Source organism: Macaca mulatta, chromosome 4 (genome assembly GCF_049350105.2).
Source record: "Macaca mulatta isolate MMU2019108-1 chromosome 4, T2T-MMU8v2.0, whole genome shotgun sequence".
NCBI classification, from domain to species: Eukaryota; Metazoa; Chordata; class Mammalia; order Primates; family Cercopithecidae; genus Macaca; species Macaca mulatta.
Window position 1 is genome coordinate 67633363 of NC_133409.1, and position 7942 is coordinate 67641304.

The following is a 7942-nucleotide window of genomic DNA, read 5'->3' on the forward strand; positions in this document are numbered from 1 at the left end:
ATGGTATTTCTAGTTTTAGATCCTTGAGGAAAGGCCGCACTATCTTCCACAATGGTTGAACTAATTTACACTCCCACCAATAGTGTAAAAGCATTCCTATTTTTCAACAACCTCTCTAGCACCTGACTTTTTAATGATCACCATTCTAACTGGCATGAGATGGTATCTCACTGTGGTTTTGATTTGCATTTCTCTAATGACCAGTGATGATGAGCATTTTTCATATGTCTGTTGTCTGCATAAATGTCTTCTTTTGAGAAGTATCTGTTCATATCCTTTGTCCATTTTTTGATGGGGTTGTTTGTTTTTTTCTTGTAAATTTAAGTTCTTTGTAGAGTCTAGATATTAGCCCTTTGTCAGATGGAAGGATTGCAAAAAATTTCTCCCATTCTGTAGGTTGTCTGTTCACTCTGATAATAGTTTCTTTTGCTGTGCAGAAGCTCTTTAGTTTAATTAGATCCCATTTGTCAATTTTGGCTTTTGTTGCCGTTGTTTTCAGTGTTTTAGACATGAAGTCTTTGCCCACACCTATGTCCTGAATGGTATTGCCCAGGTTTTCTTCTAGGATTTTTATGGTCCTATGTTTAAGTCTTTGATCCATCTTGAGTTGATTTTTCTATGAGGTGTAAGGAAGGGGTCCACTTTCAGTTTTCTGCATATGGCTAGCCAGTTTTCCCAACACCATTTATTGAATAGGGAGTCTTTTCCCCATTGCTTGTGTGTGTCAGGTTTGTCAAAGATTAGATGGTGGTAGATGTGTGGTGTTATTTCTGAAGCCTCTGTTCTGTTCCATTAACAAAGTCAATTACTTTAATCTCACATATCTTAAAATCAGATAAAGCATACTTAAAGTGGTATAGTAATGACAAAACTTACTACATTCATACAATCCCTACAAATACATACCTTACATAACAATAGCAATATTACGTTAGAATTTTTGTTCTGGATTTACACACTTCCCAGTGAAGACCAGCATTAGCACCTCTAGCTGGCCACAGGAGCTGGGACATGTCCACGTAGAGATTTTGACATTGGACTGGCCACTGCTGACTAGATGATACTACCCAAGCCACAAACCAACAAGTTGAGCCCTGATTTAACTTAGACTCTATCTTCTTACCCAATCACTTACTGAAATGCTTTCATAACGTTTTTCTGCATACCCACACTCCTCTCCAATTCCCTGCCCCACCCAGATTGCAATACTTGTATGTCTTTTCATTTGTGAAATTCTGTACCCTTTAATATTTTACTTTGACATTTGTTTTATCATTTCTATAATCATTTGTTTATACAAGGCTAACTTGGGGGGGATTAATATTCTGAATTATAAATTCACAAAGGCATTAGACACTTGGCTAGAGGATGAGCCAAAGATAAAAATTATTCTTAGACTATAAAGTATCTAAAATAAAGAAAAAGAATTTACAAACATCTTGAAACTGTGGGTGAGGGAGTTTCCAATTGCTTCTGACATGCAGGGATCGACAAATAAAAAACACTTCAGTGCTGGTTGCTAGCTTAAGATGTGTAAAATGTCACTGCATTTGTCTCTATCTAATGCAGACCTCACCAGGGATATACAGTTGCTGTTACAGTTACAGCAATAATCCAAAATGCAATAACTTATTACCCCTAACTGCTAGTATAAGACCTTGGGCACCTCTGAATTCCATCCAAATATTTCCTGGGGTCCCCCACAAATGTCTCACATGTTTTCCTAAACAAAATCACTTACGCAGTTGAGGCAACATTTTTATTTTTCAGAGATAGGATCTCATTATCTTGCCCAGACTGGAGTGCAGTGGTGTGATCACAGCTTACTGCAACCTTGACCTCCTGGGCTTGAGCCCTCTGAGTAGCTGGGATTACAAACATGAGTCACTGCACCCAGTCCTAATTTAATTTAAGCATTTTTCAATGACTGCCCCCAATGTGCTCCAGACCCCGGGAGACCTGGGTTCATTCTGCAAGGAGGGTTCCCGATTAGAATCCCTCTGGGTACAGAATTTGGGGAAATAGTTTGGGGAAATGATTCTTTGAGATTTTCTTTTAGCTTTCAGCTTTGCAGGGATTCAGCTAAGATGAGAGCTAAATAGGGTAGGCAGGGACTGGGAAGGGAAATATAGAAAAGAAAAAAATGTAAGAGATAAGCACCAGCATTCACACACAAAGATGACACCTTATGATGGAGTGTGGTGACGGGGATTAAAAAGGAGTCAAAGTGAAATTAGAGTTTCTCAGCTGTTGCCAAGGCAGTAAATAACAAAGAGGGAGGATGGATTGTACACAGGAGAAAGATAAGAACTTCTCTCTTAACTTCCTTCATGTACTTCGGCATGCCTTCACACAAACCTTACCTCGAGGTTTTGAGAAGGAAATGTATTTGCGGTTCTTCAGTTGACATCTATTTTCTCATGTGTATTTTGCAAGCTTTGTAGGCCTAAGATAAAGTCAAAACAATGAAATTCTGTTTATTAGTGTTGTTACAGTTATTAAACTCCATTTTCTCTTTTGGGAAATGTGGAGTTCCATTAGGATTAGAAGATTGTCCCCAAAAATGTTTTCACAAGGATATTTGAGGATGCTTTGTTCATAATGGAAACAAATCAAAACAAATGTCCACCAGTGATTGAACTGGGTAAATAAAGATCTATAGAGATGATGAAGTCATTGAAAATGATCCATTCATTCATTCATTCAACATTTTTTTTTAATGGTTTCTGTATGTCAGGCAATCCTAGTTTCTTCAGAGGTGAACAAAGCTGGCAAAATATTCTGTGCTCCTTGACCTTACACTCTAGTGGAGAGAGGCAGTAAACAAAAAAAGTAAGGAAAATACATGTTAGATGTTAAGAAGCACTATGGATACAAATGAAGCAGGCAAGAGGACTAGGGAGGCCGAAGAAGGATGCCATTTGAAATAGGGAGATGAGGGAAGGTGACGTTTGAGTAAAAATATGAAGGAGAAAAGGGAGAGCCACATGGATATTAGGGTAAGCTGTCTTCTTGACTTATGTAACAGCAGATGCAAGAGCGCTGAGGCAGGAGCAAGCTGGATGTGCCCAAGGAAAAGAAAGGAGACTGGTTGAGTAAGAGAAGCAAGTGAGCAGCAGAGAAGTAAACTAGAGGATCATTAAGATCAGAGATGCCAAGTTACACAGGGCTTGTCATAGACTTTAGCTTTTATTCTAAGTGACATGGGAGATCTTTGGGCAATTCTGAGCAGACAAGAGCCATGATCTGATTTATGTTTTACAGGATCCCTCTGGCTCCTTTGTTAAGAATGGGTAGAAGGGGCTGGGCATGGTGCCTCACGCCTACAATACCAGCACTTTAGGAGGCCAAGGTTGGAGAATCACTTGAGGCTAGGAGTGTGAGACCAGCCTGGTCATCATGGAGAGACCCTATCTCTACAAAATATTTTTTAAAAATATTTTTAAGTATGGCTAGAAGGAAGATAAAGGCAGTAGAAAGGTTACCAGTTAGGAGGCTATTAGAATAACCCAGGTGAGAAATGATGATTCAGAGTGGTAGCCTTGAAGGTGATACAGTTTGAGTAAGATCTGGATACATTTTGAAGGTAGAGTAGATGGAATTTGCTGACACATTGCATTAGAGGTCTGAGAAAAAAATAAGGAGGAAAAAAATGACTCCAAGGTTTTTGGCCTAAGCAACTGGAAAGATGGAACAGCCATTTACCAAAATGGGAATTCTGCAGGAAGAACAAGCTCCATTAGGTTAAACTCTAATGCCATTTTTGCAGGTTCAAAACATTTGAGTATCAGTCTTTTCATATAGTTTAACCTAACATAAATGTATATGTGTTGACATAGAAAGATATCCTGGAAATATTTTTTTGAGTAGAAAAAGGAGGATACAGAATTGCCAAAAATCATATGATTCTATTTACAAAAAATTGAGTGTGTGGGGGGGACCCTAAGACTTGCAATGTGAAGATTTGGCTTGATGTGCTCAAGAACTTTAGAAATCCAGAGCCTTTTGGGTGCTCTGGGATTGCAGAAGTAGCCTACTGCCTTCTACTAAGACTGACATTGACCTCTTGCTTGAAGACATTACAGGGTCTTTTAACTTAAAGACAACACTTGAGCCTCTCAGGATCTAAACCATCTGTCCTCCTGGACATCACACCGATACGCAGGATCAAGTCACATGAGCCAGCATGGGAAGTGCTGAGCTTGTTAAGCCAGGACAGGGTCTCTATGCTTAAAAAAAAAAGCCACTGGACCTAATCAACCAGTGCTAGCTAGAGCTGGGGTTTGGGGGGCATGCATGGGGCTGGATCCCAAGGTGATGCGTCAAGGAAGACAAGATCAACTCAGATAAGCGGGGGAGGGCTCATTCATATGGGAGCATCATCTTGTAATTCAAAATTCAACACTCTTGCAAGGATCCCAGAAGATGATGCTGTATGCTGAGAGGAAGCTCTCAACCTCTTGGAAAACGTATTTGCAATAAATGTAGGAGAAATGCTAGAGCTGCTGCAGCCAACAGTGAAGGGGAGAAAAGGCTTGTAGAGGTGAGCATGCCAGAATGAATCTTCCGCATGCAGCCAAAAAGCCTTTTCACCTGAGCAGCAAGGACAGGCTGGTTAAAAAAGGGAGCAAGCCTCACTAAGAAGCTCAGTGGCACGCCCAGCAGCAATGCATCATAAGACGGAAGTGGTACTTCAGGATCAGAGCACTCAATGAAGCTGCATGAAGAGGTGGCCCAACCCCACATGACATCTAACAGTACCACACATGCACTCTCCCTGAGCTGCATGGGGGAGGGGATCGCTTATGAGCAGCTAAAGGAAGTTGGTAAAAGGCTGAGCAGAGCTCACCAATGGATGGGTGTCTTGGTGTATGAGTACAAGCTAAAAACGGATGGCTTCTGCGTCACAGCCCCTCTCACAAATGGCACTGAAAGCAGCAGTGGGGAGGGATCTCCCAGCGGGCAGAGCTTTAGGTAGCACACTTAGTCATCCACAATGTGGTAAGAGAGTAACTCAAGTCGAGATGATACGTGGTTTCATGGACAGTGATAAACCATGTGACTGGTTGGTTGGATCTGTCAAAAGAAAGTTTAGAAGGTCAGAGACAAGGGGGTCTGGAGAATAGGCTGCAGATAGACATAGAGGAGCAGAAACCACATGGGAGGGACTTTGTTTCCCATGTTAATGTCCATGACAGAGCATTCATCATAGAAGACTCACTAAACAACCCATGAGACAGAATTATTTGACCCATGGACAACAGCCAGCTTCTGTCACCAGCTATGCCAAGTGTTGGCACAATGGGCTCATGGACAGAGGCCATGGGAGCAGACATGGAGGCTATATTTGGGCCCAATAGTGCTGCTATTGCTGCAACCAACTTTACAGGAACAAAGCCAACACTGAGACCCCAGTTTGGCATGATCCCTCAAGGACATCAGCCACTTGGTGACAAGTTGACTTCACTGGACCATTTCCACCCAGGAAGGACCAGTCGTTCATATTGACTGAGAGCAAATATGTATTTCAAGTACAAGTTTGCTCTCCTGCCTGCCAAGTCTCAGCCATCACCATGATCACAGGCCTTACTGAGTGTTGGACCAATTGATATGGGATATTGTTTAACATTGTCTTGGACAAGGGTCTTACTATGCAACAAAGGAAGTATAGCAGTGAGCACGTAACCACGGGATCCACTGGTTCTATCACATACAGTCCCACTTAGAAAATTTGTGCCTGATAAAAATTAAACAGCTTTTTGAAGGTGCAGCTGAGGCACTAGCTTAGAAGTGACACTCTGCAAATACGCAACACTCTTCTCCAGAATGCTGTGCACATCCTAAATCAATAAACGTTACTGAGCTGTGTCCCCTGATGTATTCTATAACCCAGGTCCACGAGGAACCAAGGGGTGGAAGTAGGAGCAGCCCTATTTATCACAACTCCAGCGGGGAGATTTGAAATTGCCCATCCCTGAAACACTTGGCTCTGTGGTCTAGAGATCCTGATCCCCAGAGAGCAATGATTCCACCAGGGAACAAAGTAAGAGTCTCAGTAAACCTTAAACTGTAGCTGCCACCCAGTTACTTCAAAAGCCTCATGCCAAGAGACCAGCAGACAAGGAAAAGGTCATCATCCTTGTTGCTGTAAATCATCTGGGTAAAGTGACCCAGATCATCAGAGGTGGAACTGAAGTGATACAATAGGGCGGGAAGGAATATATTGGGCACCCAAGTGATACCATGAAGCATCTCTTTATACTTCCAAGCCTAATTTTAGTGATAAATAGGCAAATGCAGCAGCCACAGCCTAAGCAGGGCATTGTGGCCAGGGGCTCAGACCTCTCAGGAATGAAGTCTGCTCACACCAGACAAGCCACCTCGACCAAGACAGGTGCTAGCCAAGGGTGAAGGGAATCAAGAATGGGTCATAGGAGAGACGATGTGTGTAAGTTGAAGCCTCAGGACCAGGTGCAGTAGCAAGGGCTATAGTTTACCTAATAACCTGTCTTTGGCAGAGTTATCCAGGAACCCTGGAGGAGCTTATCGCAGTCGGGATAAACTTACCATATGAAGCAAGTGGTCCCAAGTGGCGGAATGTGTGTACTCCAGTGGTTACTGTGGGGCACTGCTCAGATCCCCCTGGATGGGGCATTTGCTTCTAGCTGTCAGAAGTGTTGACTGCCAACAGCTCACAATTGAACCTCCACAGGAAAAGTTCTCAGCAGAAGGAAGCCGCTTTGCCTAAGGTTATGCCCCCTGCTGAAGACACAGGAGCAGCCCACATCCAATGACTGGTAGATAATGCAGAGTATAAGGCCCACTCCACTTGCCTTAATTTGAGCTAACTCCGAAGGGCCAGCCCAGCTCCAGAAACCATGGGATCAGCTGAGACCTCCGTTGTAGCTGTATTGCAGCTTCACTTCTGTCTTTCCCAACCCTGCTTCATTTATTTCCTCACAGATGCTGTTTCATGATCCTCCCACACGCACATCTCCATCTGCTGTGGTTTAAATGTGTCCCCAAAAGTGCATGTGTTGGAAACTTAATCCCCAATGCAACAAAGCTGAGAGGTGGGACCTTTAAGAGGTGATTAGGTCATAAGAGGTCTGCCCTCATGAATGGATTAATGCTGCTATCATGCGAGTAGGTTCATTATTGTGAGACTGGGTTTATTAGAAAAGCGAATTTGGCCCTCTTTTGCTTGCTTTCTCCAATGTGTCCACATTCTCTTGCCCTTCTGCTCCTGCCATGGGATGACACAGCAAGAAGGCCCTCACAAGATGCCGGTCCCTCAATCCTGGATGTTCAGCCTTCAGAACTGTAAGAAATAAATTTCTGTTCTTTATAAAATACCCAGCCTCTGGGTGTCCTTTTATAGCAGCCCAAAACAGACTAAGACACCATCTCTGTGCATTTTCACAGAAAACTGTGCCTAAGATACTGCAGTATTTCAATTTTGGAAGAAGATGGGGAAAGAGAAGCAACAGCTTCTGCTGTTTCCTCACCCTGTCCCTTCACTCTTTTCTCCTACAAAAATTGCATCATCTTCTCCTCATCTATATTTTGCTATTCCAAAATAAAAGCAAAAACCAAAGCCACTCCAGCCTCCCCAGAGTCTTGTCTTAGTTCTAGTATGTACATTATCTAGGTAGAAATGAGCAGGAGCTGACATCCCTCAAAGTATGTCTCACCTGTCCCATCCCAGGCTCACACTCTTCTATGCACAGAGAGCTTCTTCAGAAAATGTGAATAAGAAAGAACTTTGTTCTTGCCATTTCAACTTTAAACCATGTAGCAAATATTTTTCATCCCACTACCAGGTTAAAATCACACCAAACCGGACAATGTGTAGTTTATTACAACTCTGTTTCCACTGGGATAGCAGAAAGAGCTAATGTTATTGTTTTAAATATACTGAAGCCAGGTTTTTTGGGTTATT

General features: G+C 42.5%; 1 long non-coding RNA gene across 1 annotated transcript; it reads right to left on the reverse strand.

The window, feature by feature from the left end:
* Positions 1 to 300: 300 nt before the first annotated feature.
* On the reverse strand, positions 301 to 6813 carry LOC144340652 (uncharacterized). The gene is made up of 2 exons (XR_013416897.1): positions 6568 to 6813; positions 301 to 2446 (listed from the first exon to the last, which is right to left on the reverse strand). It is a non-coding gene; the product is annotated as an uncharacterized LOC144340652 (long non-coding RNA).
* Between the last annotated feature and the right edge of the window lie 1129 nt (positions 6814 to 7942).